This window comes from Populus alba, chromosome 15, assembly GCF_005239225.2.
Source record: "Populus alba chromosome 15, ASM523922v2, whole genome shotgun sequence".
Lineage (NCBI taxonomy): Eukaryota > Viridiplantae > Streptophyta > Magnoliopsida > Malpighiales > Salicaceae > Populus > Populus alba.
Genome location: NC_133298.1, coordinates 14539386 through 14555783, shown reverse-complemented (window position 1 = coordinate 14555783; position 16398 = coordinate 14539386).

Sequence of the window (16398 nt, the reverse complement as noted above, 5' to 3'; positions counted from 1 at the left end):
AGAGTCATGTCCTCTTGTGATTTGAACTTGTATATTTTCGTCTGATTCCCGAATATTAACCAAAACTACATGCTAAGGTGTTATTTTTTTTTAAAAAAGTTATACTCCTAGTTTAATATGAATTGTTATAGTAAAATTATTTTTTATTCTTGAATGGAAAAAAAAAAAAAAAAAGCCTTGAGGGTGGGGGTGCTGGGGTATTTTCCACTTATCCATTGGTTATTAAAATATTGTCTAGGTGTGTCAAGGTCTTTTTTATTTTTTGTACAAAGTAAGAATATTTTTTTACTCCATGAGTCAATACAACGTAGAGTTTTTTTTTTACTTTTCATAAAGATTTAAATAATAAAAATACTTCTTTATCACCATTTTTGTACAAAGGTTTTAATTATGTTATTTTTATACTTTCACATGAGTTTTTGGGTTATAGAGACGTTTTGATATTTTCACGTTGACTTTTTTATTTTTTTTAATAAAAAAGGTTGTTGTCACTTGCTTGGTATGCGTCAGCGAGTGAGTAGCGTCTCTCTTATTCAGGCAATGTGTGTGACGCCACACAACAACAAAACCTAATCTTTTGTCATCTATTTGGATGCATCATTGTGTCCTCTTTCACATGGTGCAGTGCGTGACAACATATCGTGGTCGGATTGTCACCGACAGTCATTTCCTTTTTCCTCCTTTCTTTTCTCTCTTCTGCCAAATAAAGTGCACAATTGTCTTTTTTTTTTTTTCAATTTCAATCTTTATACTTTTATTTCTTATTTTATTTTTATTCATTTTATAAAAGTTTTTTTTTCTCAATTTAATTCTTCAATTATAATTTCTCATATGTTTTATTTTTCATTTCGGTCCTTATTTCCTTGACTTTTTTGTTAAAGTTTTTCTAGCTTCCAATTTCATGTTTCAGTCAAAGTTTTTATTGTTTTATTTTTTCTAATTTGACTCTCTTATTTTTCCTTTTGTTAAAGCTATTTTTCAATTTAATTTAACTTTTCAATTGAAAATTTTTGTTTGCCTTCTTCCTCTTATTATTTTTTTGTTTTCACTCTCATCTTTTTTAGATCCTTTTGTGTGATTGGTTTTTTTTCCTGGCTTCATCTTTTATCATTTGATTTGTTAGGGATTTATCTTCGTGTGATCTTATTGTTCTGTATTCATTTTTTTTTAAATATTAGTTTTGTAATTTTCTTTGATTTTTTTTATATGGATTTATCCTAATCTCATGACCTAGGTCACGGGTTTTGCATGCTTGTTTAAAATATAAGTTTTTTTTATTATTATTCTAAATTGTTTTATTTGTGTTTGATTTTTCAAGATATTATTATAATTCATTTATAATTTGTTTTTTGCTTTATACAAATGAACTTTATTTTTCAAAATAAAAAATTTTATTTTTTAAATAATATTTCTGATGTGTTTTGCCTTGTGTAATATTTTTTTAGGGTATGATTTTATTTAGTCAGTTTTATTTGTGTTTATTTTTTATGTCACACGTTTTTTCTAGTGAGAATTGATCTTTAATTTATTTAAATAAAAAAATTCAGTGAACACATTCGGGTGAATATTTTATTTTGTGTGATTGAATATCTTAATTTATATTTGTCTCTTAATTTTTTTTATTTCTTTTTTAGTTATTATTAATGATTTTTTGTTTTTATTTATATAGATGATTATCGATTTATTTAATTAGATATTTGCGTAGATTTTTTTATTTAAATTTAATTTTTTATGTAAAAAATCACATCAATAATATATATATATATATATATATATATATATATATATTTAAATTATAACCTTCAATGAATTGCAAGTTAGATGGCTAGTGTGCGTAACTTAAAAGAAAACATGATAATAATAAATTAATTAACGCCAGTGCTTTGTAGGGATACTGGGACAAATTTTGAGGAGGTCAGGGAAGGCCTTGGCCAGTCCAAATATGAAATAATTTTCTAAATCCCTAATTTTACAAAATTTCATAGACAAATTTCTACCATGGCTCGCTCAAAAGAACAACTTTAGTTTGGCCTCCAATTGAGTAAAAATCTGCATCCATCTCTTACAAGTGCTGAGCAAAATTTTTATAGAATATATTTTTTCAATTGGGCAGCGTTAATTGAATATCTGTAAATTGTTAGATTAAATTTGTTATCAATTATTGTTTGGATGGAGAGCAAAAGGCGGTTAGTCATCCCAATATTGTAATCCAAATATTACATTGCTCAACTAAAATTTGACGTTATATTTCGCTGTCAATACGAAACATCTAACCACATGTTTTTTAAGTATATATTCTCCTTTCAATGCCCATCATGAAATTATACACAACATTATTTTGAAAAATTTATTAAACCTGATGGATTAAATGGATTAATTTCAATTCATCTATATCAATCAATATAATATTATTTTAATTTTTTTAAAAAAAAGTTTAAACGATTTTATTTTCGAAAAGATAAAAAATTACATCGAGTTAACTGAATCAAGTTACAAGTTACGAGTTAACTCGTCTGGTCACCTAAGTTTAATTGAATCAACTTCCATTTAGTTTTTTTTAAAACCCAACTTGGGATAGGTCGTAGGTCAATCTCTATAAGAAAATAATAATAATAATAAAAACCCTAATTAGAAAAGGCTATTTGTGAGTGAACACCATTCCATTGACAATTTATATTGCCGATGGATTTACTGACAGAAACACTTCGTTAAAAAAGGTTTTTTCATGGATTTTCTACCTATTAGTATTTTTATCGATAATTGGTAATGCCTGTTGTTACCCACTTTTGACCCCGTAAAAAATCAGGGAAAGAAAAATGAAAAATTAAAAAAAAATTCAAAATACAAGAGAATATACATTAAAAAAGCCTAAAAACTTACCCAAATTAGTGGTGAAAAACTAAAATGACAAGTGAAAAAGTTAGAGGATCAAAATGTATTAAATTGACAACCCAATTCTTATTGAAAAAGAGCCCTATTGGTGAAAATATTTTTATTTAAGGGTAAAGAAATACAAATTTTGATAGATTCTTGGTTGATTGAGTTAACATCTTCAAACAGATAAATGTGGAGCTACAGACCTTCAAATTAAGTAAGAATATATCCAATCGAAAAAAGATAAGGGATGCATGCCTTTGTCTCCAAGCAAAAGAAAATCACATATGTAAATTTGTTACAAAACCACCATCCCAGAACCATTTGTCCAAAACCTTTTCATTTTGATCAGAGGGCTAAACTTTGATCAATTTATGTTTGAATCCATTAAAAAACCTAGCAAAATCCTATAAATAGCCCTTGAAAAATGAAGAAAAGAGAAAAGATAGAGAGGGAAAAACATGGAGAAACACATTGTGAAAAGATCCTAGTATGAAGGTTCAAGAGCCTAACATAGAAGGTTTAACAAGCTTCGAAAAGAAAAGATAGTGAAAGGGTAAGAAAGAAAGAATAGAGAAGGAAAATAATAGTTTATAGCCAGTAAGCTTGAAGAAGGTATAACCATGTAAAAGATCAAGAGTGAAGTCCATGTGGCTTGCTCATTCTTGCTTTCTTAACCTCTTTTGATGTTGTTTGAGCTTATCTTTCATTTCATTTGTTTGATTATGGTGCTGGAATAATCTAATATTTTTTTGTAGAGTTTGTTTTGTTTTTGTTCTTCTTTTAAGCATGTTTTAGACTGCTCAAGCTTTCGTTATGATAGTTTGTTTTAGTTTTGGTCAATAATGTGTTACAAAGGTTTACACTAAAGGCATGATTGTTGGTTTTGATGTTTGGTTGATTCTATGTTTTTAGTTCAATAACATGTTAATGATGTATTTGAGGTAAGATTGATGTTTGAATTTGTTTTATAATAAAACAATAAGATGCTTTTGTTTGTGGGTTAAAGATTTTGAAAGCATGTTGATCAATTTGATGTCTTTTAGTGTAAATTTATGGTTCATACAAGTATGTTTTGGCATATAAATGTTAAAAATATCAAGTTTTGAATCCAAATAGCATGAATATGTTTGTTTTGTAGCTTTGGTAGTTTTGAATTTTAAAACTTTTTGCATGATCTTGATGTTTTGATATTATTTGTTAGCTTTTTTTATTCAAATAAGTTTGTTTATGATAATGTGATTTGTTGGGGTTAAGAGAGCTTGGTCTGAAAGCTTAAATGGTTAGTTCTAGGTTTGACAATATGCTGGGTTTTTTTGGGGGAAAAATGGGTTGGTGTTTTTCATGTTCTTCCTAAAAACGTTGCCTTAACTATGTGATTCTGACTTATTTTGGTTCATTTCTTTGTATCTTCACTTTCATATGGCATCATTAATTAATAATTCAGGGTCTTCATGCATCAATAACAAGTTTTTTAAGGGTTTAAATGCTAGGGTTTTGGTTTTGAACCACAATTTATTTTGACAAAATTATATTGATCCAAGGTCTTCATGCATTAATAACAAGTTTTTGGAGGGTTTTAATGTTAGGGTTTCAATTTTAAACCACAACTCATTTTGACAAAATTATAATGATTGTTTGATAATCGAAGCAAATATATATTAAATTATTCTTCCTAGAATGATTTCGAATAAAACTCTGCCCTTGATTTCATGAAAATTTGTTTGGATTGAGATTTGTATTTGTTGTGTTCTTGTTGAATGTTCTTTGTGTTCTTCAAGATTTGAGTGTTTGATTTGTTTTTCTAAGAAAACTTTTATGTTTTGTGTAAATTTTCAACTTTGGTTTTGTTTTAGTTTAAAAATTCGTTTTGGTTTAGTTTTTAGGTCAAACCTTGGTTTTTTTTTTTTTTTTTTCAGTTCATGGTTGAACCAATATCTTTAGGTCAACCCTTTTTAGTTTGGTTTTGGATCAAGTACTTAAGGATTTGTTTGTTTGGACAACTTTTTTTGTTAAGGAAGTTTTGGCCTAAAATGATGATTGGCAAACACACCTTTAAATCTATTTTGGTAGTTTTCTTGGGAAGGAAATGATGGTTTTTCCAAACATGACTTTGTAGAAATAAATAATAAAAATAAAATAAAATAAAATGATTTTTATATGTAGCATACGAACTAATCCTTACAAAAAAAAAGTATTTTGTTTATATAAAGGAGAGAAAAATGTTTTTAGCATTGTTTTACAATGGTTTTTTTTTCTTTTTACATTTTTTTTTGAAATTTACAACAAATTTGTAGAATTCTTTATATGCTAATCTAAAAAAAGTTGGTATGCTAATCTAAAAAAATGTGACTTTTGCATGGAAAATATTGTTTTTTTTAGATATGTTGTTAGTGAAAAAGATATTGAGATAAATAAGGCTAAGATTAAGGCTATAAAAGAATGGTCTACACCTAAGACGGTAAGTGAAGTAATAAGTTTTCATGGATTAGTCCTTCAAGAACTCGATCTAAATTTGTGGTTGGAGGCTAAATCGTTCAGTGAATCTAATAGAAATCGGTTTTATGGTATCTCAAACATTATAGCCGAGGATATACAAATGAGTTGTAATGTATCTACTGTTGGTTCCTTGTAATCAGGTTCAAGCTCTCATTCTTTAGTCGTCCAAGCAATTTTATGAGAATAAGTTGAAGCTCAAACGACCCAGTTTAGTACTGAAACCAAACTTAGATAATTATATGAGGAGTTGTTGTCAACCTTTACTAGTATATATGATCTACCTCGTCACCCACCCGATCCTGACAAAGATCCGCCCACGCCTCCTCCTCCTCTTTCAATAATGTTTTTTAAATTAGTAATAAGAATCTAGTTTTTTTATTTTTTATTTTTTCTATTTTGTTTTTTTTAAAAAAATATTAAATACAACATTAACAAAATTACCAATGAAATTTAAATCATATACACTATGACCAACATACTAAGTATTTCAGAAAGTTCCAGAGAGTTGAAAAATAATTATAGGGCTTTGCTACTAATAATTACAGATGAAATTAAAAACAGTTATAAGACCTTACCACTTACAATTACAGACGAAATTCCTAATGGACTAAGTCCCTTAGGAAGTTCCAGAGAATTTTAAAAAATTATAAGACTAGCCACTGCCAATATGTAAATCTCCGACAAGTTAATTCCGTTGATAATATGAATTCGGTCACCGATAGAATTATCAATGGTTTATTCTATCGATAATATGTCGTACTCACAGATAGAATTACTAACGAAATGATGCTGATAATTTTTTTTTATTTAGCATGTCTTTTCCATTTATAAATCCATCGGTGATTATACTATCAACAGAATAATCGACAAAATATAAACCACCAATGATATGTTATTTGATGAGTAGTCACCATCCGTGATTCCGTAAATAAACTTTTTTCCAACAAAATCAATGCTTAAACACTGATAAAATTTACTATGTCGATATTATGCAATATTTTAGTTGTTAGGATTACATGGTATTTGGACTATCTTCCATATACAATTCTAAGTTTCCAAGTTCCTTATCCGATTTCCATCAAAGAAATATATTTCTATGGAGCTAAGTAGAATAAAAGAAACGTGACGCTACAAAGATAAACATTTAGATGAGTGCAAGCATCCAAAATAATGGATTGAGAGAAATGACACATTGATGATCAAAGATGAATATTCCTATGTAAGGTTTGCGTATATCACTCAAAGATGAATTTCTGGATTCACAGGCTCTATATGCAAACTTTACATATAAAATTAACTGCATGCCTCCTCTCGCACGATCTTTCTGTACGGAAACAAAATGTGGGGTGATGAAAGCAAAATACCTAATTTATATGGTACATCAATGACCTCGACTGGTCGCATTAACTCGTTCTCGTTCGAGCTAGACAGGTCTTTTAAATAATAAAGCTCTAGCGGACATAAAAAAAAGAGCTTCTTGACTAGAGATGTTAAGATCAAAAGGTGGAAAAAAAGATATGAAGAAGATAAAAAGGTGCGAACCCCATCTAGTTTGCTTCTCCAAAAAAAAAAAATTTATCATATATAATTAAGCTGGTTTCTTTGACTTATAAACAGTAAATGATAAAAAATATTATATATTAATTTGATATCCCAGCCGTATCTAAATGCTTTTTAAGGTGAAGACAATGTTGTCTTTTATATATTATATGGGCAAGCAAGCATCTTTTTTCAATGCTAAATGCAAGCTAAGAAGCCTGTAATTAGCCCATATTTTAAAGTTTGAAAATAATTAAAGAATTTATATATCTATACACACTTCATTTTCGACGAACCTAGGTAGTGTCCTATAGTGGCCCTCAAATTAGTTAAATCATAAAATATATTTGACATGGGGCACAAGTTGATAGACGCATGCTACAAAATAATGCAAGCTTATTGTTTGGTTCATGAATCCCAATTAAAAAAAAAAAAAAAAAAAGTATACTAACTCGTGAGCTTGATAAGATAGAGGACCAACTCACAATAATAGACACTAATTGGTGGAACGGTGATATCAGGCATAATTTTAATTATATCTTCTCAACCACCGGTGACAAAAAAATTAATACTATCCTTTTGATTTGAGTTGTTTGACTTCGACATCGTTTGATGAATAATTATATATTTTCGTGCCTGGTTTGGAAACTCGAATTATTATCCTTTCCTGTTCGGGCAGTTATAAGAGATTGGTTTAAGTATTTTTTATTTGAATATATATTAAAATATTTTAAAAAATATATATTTTGATATCAGCAAATCAAAATAATAAAAAATATAAAAAAATAACTTAAAGTAAAAAATAAAAAAATAAATTATTTATTTTTAAAAAACTTAAAAACAAAGATTTTTAGTATTTTATTATCACGTAACATCTTAGAGACGTAACTACTATGGGATTAAGAAGGAAAAAACCCCATTAACCTACTCTGAGATCTGGCCCAATCATCTCTTTGCATTATTTTGGCTTAAATTGACTCCTCGAAACTTGAATTATTGTTAGTTAAAAGTGATAAGTGATTGTTTTATAAATTATTTTTTAGTTAAAAATATATTGAAATAATATTTTTTTTATTTTTAAATTTTAAATTTTAATATCTGTATATTAAAATAATAAAAAAATATAAAAATAATTAATTTAAAAATAAAAAATTTTCATTTATTTTTTTAAAACTCAAAAACAAACCACTATTGATATTTTATTATAGCGTAACATCATAGAGACGTAACTAATATGGGATTAAGAACGGACCCCCCCCCCCCCATTAACCTACTCTGAGATCTGGCCAAATCATCACTTTGCATTATTTTGGCTTAAATTGACTCCTATTAATTTAATTTTGGTAGATCTTGAACCGTTAATATATCATCCCCTGTCACAAAGATCCGTTAAATTGACCAAACAATGTTAATTAATTAATTCAAATGAAAAGCCGAAAGAATGATAAATGGGATTAAAATCAATTAATATATATATATATATATATATATATATATATATATATATAAGTCATGATAGTGTTTATTACCTAATTAATACAAGGCATAGGTTTTAAACCTGGCTCGGTCCAAGGCCTGAGTTCCGGATTTTGACCAGGTCACCGAGTCGTTTAGGTCAATTTTTTAAAAAATCAAAAGACATCATTTTAATAATAAAAAAAAGTCAATGGATTGCAACCGGGTTTCTTATCAAGTCTCACCGGGTTAACTGCGTCACCTCGAGTTTTATCTTTTTCTTAAATCCGGTCCGGTTTCGACCCTAGGACGGCCGCGTCCCGAGTCGACCCACCAGGCCGGGTTTCAAAACTATGATACAAGGATATAATATAAAAAAATAAAAAAAAAACTTATTTTCAATTATTATTTCTTATTTATATCTATTAAATTTTATTTTATTTTTTTCATTTTATTTTAATTAAGTTTAGAGACTTTATGTCTTTTTTTTTGTTTTTATTCTAAATCACACCGTTTTGAACGGAATTGGGAATTTGAAAACTGACCAAAATTAGCATAAAAAGAGGTCGATTGATGAATCAAAATTATGTAGCGAAGTCTTCTCAACTAAAGGTTCATTTATTTTGTAGAAAATATTACAATGAAAATCGTTTTTAGAAAATAATTATTTTTAATTGTTTGAATATATTATGAAAAATATTTTCCATAAAAATAATTTATTTTTTATTAATAATTTTTGAGTAATGATAATAAAATAAAAAAAATTACGATGCAGGTTATAGGTGATAAGTGATAAGATAGTGATTTTTAAATGATTGTATAGTTAGAAATTTATTTATCTGAGTAATTATAAAATCTTAGGACCAAGATGTACTTATTTATTTATATGTAAAAAATTAACTTGAATCGAGCCGGTTTGAGAATGTGTTGTCATTGCTTTTTAAAGTATTTTTTCATTCAAAAATGTATCAAAATAATATATATTTTTTATTTTTTAAAAATTATTTTTGATATTAACCTATTAAAATGATCTAAAAACACCAAAAAATATTAATTTGAAACAAATTTTTTTTTTTAAAAGGGCTTTTGAAATACAAAAATATTAATATTAATTTTTTAAATAAAAAAATGTTAAAAAAAAAAGTAAGACTAGACTAGACTAGATTTAACAAAATAATAGCTATCACTAGAGACTTAGCAACTTGCTACGTTTCTTACTAAATAAATAAAAAATAAAAGTAAAAACAAACATTTAAGCAAAGCAAGCGTGCTTTAAAAAGTAAAAAAAATAAAATCCATGATTTTGGTTATACATCCAATAGATTTAAACAAGCTTTTATCCTTCAATCAGGTGATAAGAGAAAACGCAGCAACAATAAATAGAATAAATAAAATATAAAAATATTCACCAAAATCTAAGAAAAAACATCAACAAAAAAAAAAAAAAGAATGACAGAGCTTAGTTCAAAGCCAACCCCACAAAAAAATCAAAATTGATATATATATATATACACACACACACATATAAAGACTACCTGAATGAACATAATCAGGCATACAAATTTACAACTTGGTTCATATGATCGAGATAAGTCAAGATAAAGCATATAAAAAAAATAATAAAACCCAATTCTCAACAAATTTAATGTAAAATGATGAAATCAAAAGAAAATCAATTTAAAGAAAGATAAAAAAATTAAGCATAAACAAACTAGACAAGCCTATTAAACCTCGTGATCCAAATCATGTGAATGATATAATCCAATAGAATATAAACAAGGAAAACAATGATGCTCATTTCTAAAATAACTCAATGATGAAGAATAAAATTAAAAAATATATATTAAATTAAAAAAACCAATGACCTAAAAGAAAAAAATATAAGTCAACCTGGGTTAACCTAACAAACTTACGATAATAGTAATGGATCAAGATAGCCAAATATAATGGAAATCGAATAAAATAAAAAACCCAGTTTTTTTTTAAAAAAAAAAACTTTGAAGGATGAAAATAAAAAATAAAATCTAAGTAAAAAAATATAATTAAAAAATATGATGTGAACCTAAGTTAAGTTTTTTAATCTATGACATGGGTCACAAAACCGAGACCACCCAATCAAGGAAAAACATAGAACCTAATTTTCAACCAGCTAATGTCAAGTGAATGAAATTGAAAAAAAAAAATTAATTTTACAAAAGTATCTAAAACAAAAATAAATAATAATCAAAAGAATGATAACCAATTTAGAAACAATAAGATATCTAGCATTTTTTAATTGAATAATGCAATTGAAAAGAAAATTCAATTTCACAAAAGAATAAAAAAAATAAAAATTAAAAGAATAAGGACTATATATGAAAAATAAAATAATAGGACAACGTGCAATTTTTGTTAGAATGATGAAATTAAAAAAAAAATAGAAAATGACATAAAATAAAAATTTAACAATCAAAATAATAAAAATCAAATTTGAAATGACAATAAAACTACAGAACAATACTAAAATTTGAAATGACTGGTGTGAATTTTAAGAAGAAGAAAGACAAATAAGGAAAAGAAGGAAGAAAAGGTCTTTGGTGACGCACTGTTAGCAATGAGCATACAAACGTTGTCATATCAGGAAGAGAATGTTGAGCCACATCGATTTCCATAGCGGAAGGCCCGGTTGAGCCATGATAGGAGGCCGCACATGTCGCTAGAGTGATGCAACCTCCTTCACTCTCTAACGTGTGTAATGTAACTATCATCCATTTTTAACCTACCCTTGAACTTCAATCCTTCATATTTGTTTCATTATAAAATTTGGTCCCTTAATCCTTAATTGCTCTAAATCAATATAATTAAAACATATTTTGACAAATCAAACATCAACCGAGCAACATAAGTTTAAGTGGATCCATGTACCAGATACTTATCCTTGGACTGTGTATTTAGAGTTTTTTTTTTTTTTTTAAATAGCACAATTAACAAAAATATTTTACAAACTAATATGGTTGGGGAATTTCTTTTAGATATAGCATAGTTTTTTCTATTGTTTTATTAAAAATGGTGCAATAACTTCAAATAAAATTAATTGTGGTAATCCCATCAAAAACATCTTTAAATTTTATTATTATTTTAATAGGTTACGTTAATAGAAGTAGCTAAACCAGTATAATTTTTTCTGCTGAATTAATATGTAATTTTTTTTCTTGCCGTGGTATTTTTTTTTCCGTGGTATTTTTTTTTTTAAAAAAAAAACTTGCGTTTTTAATGTCAAGAGTAGCAGCTATTAATTGTGTTTATGTGTGCTGGCGCTATAGCTGACCTTATCCATCGCCAAAAGCTATTCCAGGCAAAGTGGCAAACTTCAAATTATTTTTTATTTTCCAATTGAGATTCAAAAGTTCATCAATTGTTCAATTTAATCTTTCAATCTATTTTCAAGATGAGTTCCATGTATTTAATGTCAACTTCTTATGATATAAGTGATATTGTAGGCTTTGAAAAAAAAAAGTTGGACTTTCTTATTTAATGAAAATTTTAATATTTTGGATGGGAAAAAATGGCTGCCAATATTTGAACAATCGGGGGAAAACTTGAGGAAATCGATTCAAATTATTTACATATTTTGGATACTAATTTGGGAATTTTCCTTAAATTGATGAGCAAATAATAATTCATTGCATTGTTCAGGGTTTAAATGAATGTACATTCCTTGCATTCATATGACAATTAACATTATCATGTGACAAATTAACATTATTGAATAATTTCTAATGTTAAATAAACCAAATCAAAAATATTTAATTGTCTTTTTAGTTAATATCTTTAGTTTAATATAATACTTTTGTTTATGTTAAACTTAGTTGAGATAACAAAACATCTAGAGTTACAAGAAATTTTAATGTTTGAGACTAGAAAATTAAAAACATGAAAAATAGGATGACCCAATCAACAATGTCATAAATCAACAAAAATAGATACGCAAGAAGACCAACAAGCTTGAGGAATTGATGTGACAGAAGTAGTGGCTGAAAAGGAGTTGTGCTTTGGTGTTGAGATCTTTAATTTAAAACATAAATGGATGAAATTCAAAATAAACATAATAATCAAGATAAAATTTATGAATTTATGAATAGAAAGCAAAGGTTTTTAAATATGTGGTACATGAAGAACATAAGATAAAGTGAAGGTACATTGTGGTGTATGTAATTTAGTATGACCAATATTAGATATGAAAAGTATTTTTACCATCACCAACATGCAAGTAATCATTACCGAGATATGGTTCTGACCCCATCAAATTTGTAAGATCAACTATGATGTGTTGCTTCGCACTAGTGTTAGGAAACCAATCCATAGAGTTTGTTGAGGAAATATTGTTAAGCGCAAGATTGACACTAGGTTATTGTCTATGGCTTTAAAGCTGAGCATATTGAGGGGCAGAGTGGTTGAAGGTTTGGCATAGTTAACACTGGACATTAGACCACTATAAAGAGCCATGATTCCATCAGTTTTGTTTCTCATTTCCCTACCTCCAGTCGGTGTTTGAAGACCCATTAAAACTTTAAAAATCATATTTGTTATTATACTTGTTATGGTTGTTATTAACATTGTTACGCTAGTTTCCACGGAAGCGTCCCCTGCCACAACTAAAATTGTAATTGTTATGATATGAACTAGGAATCTGTCGTTGGGCAACATAAGCTGATAGGGGCTAGAGTAGTGTGGGAAGTAAAGGAGTAGTGATAGTAACACCCATGGATTGAAGGGATGTCTTGTGAAAGAACTCGTGAGTTAGGAGATGACTATAAAGATTTGCATACAAAAAAAGGTCTTGTCCTGGTTACAAGGCTTCTCACCAAATCTTTGAACTCACCCTAAAGACCCCGAAACACATACAAATTAAAGTTCTTTAGGGAAATTGGCCGGCCAGTAACAACTAATTCATCAAATAATGCATTTTTTTTTTTTGCATAAATTTAGTGATCAAATCATCACCTTGTCGAAGATCTTGAAAAGAACCATAAAGTTGCATAATAAGAGAGTTAGATAAAGAAGCGAGGGCTTGCTCAATAGTACACCAAACACAATGCGAGGTTTGTTAATTGATAACAAGATGTAATACATCCATTGAAAGAGAAGAAAGTAATACACTCAGAATAAATTGGTCCTGTTGTTGCTAATGAAGAAAGAATTTATTAACTTAAAGAGAAACACCATCAACAACAACCATATGATGAGGAGAACATGGCAAAGAGCCATTAATAAAGTAAAAAACACCATGTCCAAGAAGATATGGTTTCATTTGCATTCGCCAATAAAGATAATTTGTATTTGTAAGTTTTAAAGAAATAACTTAATGAGTATTGTAAAGGGAGACAATTAAAGCATTCATGGCAGTAGCAACAGGGGAAAGGTGCAATATTGAAGCATCCATGGTGAAAAGCTTCACAGCAGCATCAAGAAGGGAAGAGTGCATAACAGAGGGAGATGAAGATGCACGGCAGGGAAGCTTCCAAAATGAAGGGGCAGTCTGCACCGATAGCTAAGAATAAGAGTCTATTGAAGAGAAGAAAATATAGTTTTAAAGTGTTACAACTCTGATATGAAGTTGAGAATAATAGAAAGCTAAGCTTAATAAATTATGCCAATAGTACGCCAAACACAATGTGAGTTTTGGCAATCGACAACAAGATGTAATACATCGATTGAAAGAGAAGAAAGAAATGCACTCAGAAAAAGTTGATCTTACTGTTTCCAATGAAAAAAGAAACTATTAACTTAAAAGAAACACCATCGACAATAACCATACAATGAGGAGGGGAAGAATGCATAACAAAGAGAAATGAAGATGTTTGAAGAAGCATAGCAACAACAGGGGAAGCTTCCAAAACAGAGGGGGAAGAAGAAGTTTGCACTTGTGGCTGAAAAGAAGAGTCTATTGAAAAGAAGGAAATAGAGTTTTAAAACATTATAGTTTTGATATCAAGTTGAGAATAATAGAAAGCTTAATATATTAGTTAGTAAATTTTTTTATTTATACATGGAAGGCAATATATATAATAGTTAATGAAGAGATTAAAAAAAAAAAAAAAAAAACCTTTTCTAACTATGTACTTTCCTCTGATATGTAATGTACTGTAATAATGATAGATTTAAATTGACTACGAATGTTTACTTTTATCATTTAATTGATTAAGGATGAAACCTCGTACTCTGTTTTATTATCTTCAGGGGTTTCAAAGGGTAGATAAACCTGGCGCCAATGGCAGAACACCTCCAGGGTCTCCTGCTTTGACAGCTTAAAAACATTATTAGCATGAACCCATACTGTCTTGTTGTAAAGAAGCTCCAAAGTGTGGAGTCACTTTTAGCTCCAATGGGTTAACGTCCCCTCATCCTCTCTATGACCTTTCATTAAAAAAGAAATAGATGGAATAGTGAGGGAGGTTAGGTCAATGGTTAGGTTTCGTGAGTTTCGTGGGACCCACAGGGTCGATAATGAAAGAGAATTTAGTTTTTTTGTTAGTTTCGTTGCGTTGTTATTTATGTTATTGTTACGTGTCGTTTTAAGCTAAAATTTTCCTAAAACCTATGTTATGAAAAGGTAATAAAAAATTGATAAGGTTTTAGCCTACCCGATGGAATTGGAAGCACGCATGATATTTATGAGATATGACTTTTTGGCCCAATATGTGAGGCTAGGATTCTTGGTGGCAAAAAATTAATAATAAAAAAGTATTTTCATTGGAATAAAATGTGGAAAAGTGTGGTAGGAGTTATTGTTTTATAGTGTTTTTTGTTTGAAAATATATTAAAATAATTTATTTTTTTATATTTTAAAATTATTTTTGATATTAATAAATTAAAATGATTTAAAAACACTAAAAACAATTAATTTAAAATAAAAAAATAATTTTTTTAAAAAATATATTTAAAATATAAAAACAAACAAATTTTTATTGAACACTAGAATGATACGGCATACAATTAATTAAACAAATCAGTAGTACAGTCACTTCATTAATTAAGGTTTTATTAAACCTTGATTAACTAAGGTCCACATATTAATTAGGTATAAATCTTGATCAACTTGACCACAATTATGTTATGGCCAGATATATATATATATATATATAGTTCCATAATTTTATTCTTTTTCAAAATTTTCAAGCTGGTTTATGAAATAAAGCTCGACCAACTAAAGGATAGTTGCATGCAGGTTGGTGTAATTAGATAACAAATATTAATAATGAGAACCACTAGGGTTCAGGCCATTGCCATTGTTTGATTGCTCCCTTTATAACTCGTAGCATGTTCCTGGGGCTGTCAAATTATAGGGCTCGAAGCTTTCTCAGGACAAATGGAGAATGAAGACAAATCATGGAAAAGAATTGTCGAGCAATCGATGGATGTTGATGAGGATGGAAGAGATAGTGCTGTAAGTTGTCAATATCGTCTATGTCGTGAGAGCTGTCGGACGATTGAAGTGAAAGGGCGGTGGACCTCTGAAAAGAGGTCCAAACAAGGCAGGCCACAGGGAGGATGATATCCTCTGGCTTGCTAGGCAATGAAAACAAGCTACTTCCCTCTCTAGGGACGACCTGCACAACCTGTTTCAGATCACTTGTGTTCTTTTTGCGAATAATAGTTTAGGCATAAGATCTCATTCTCTTTAAATGATCAAATCATAAACGAGGGTTTTGCTAACATTATTTTGAAGAAATTAAGTGTGTTCTGTGTCAAGAAAATAATTTAATCTAAAAATTTAAGTATTATTCTAGGTTATAACAATAATTTTATATTATTTTTTAACATATTTTTTTAAATAAAAATTATTTTAGCTTGAAAATCACATATATCTATATTATTTTATGCTTAATTTTTATTCATTAAAATGAAAGTAGTGAGATTTGAACTCATGACTACCATGTGGTCAATAAGACTATGATATTATGTTAAATAACTATCTTATTTTTTTGTTAATAAGACTCTGATACCATGTCAAATAATTATCTCGTTCAAAATCTTAAGCTATTAGGTAAA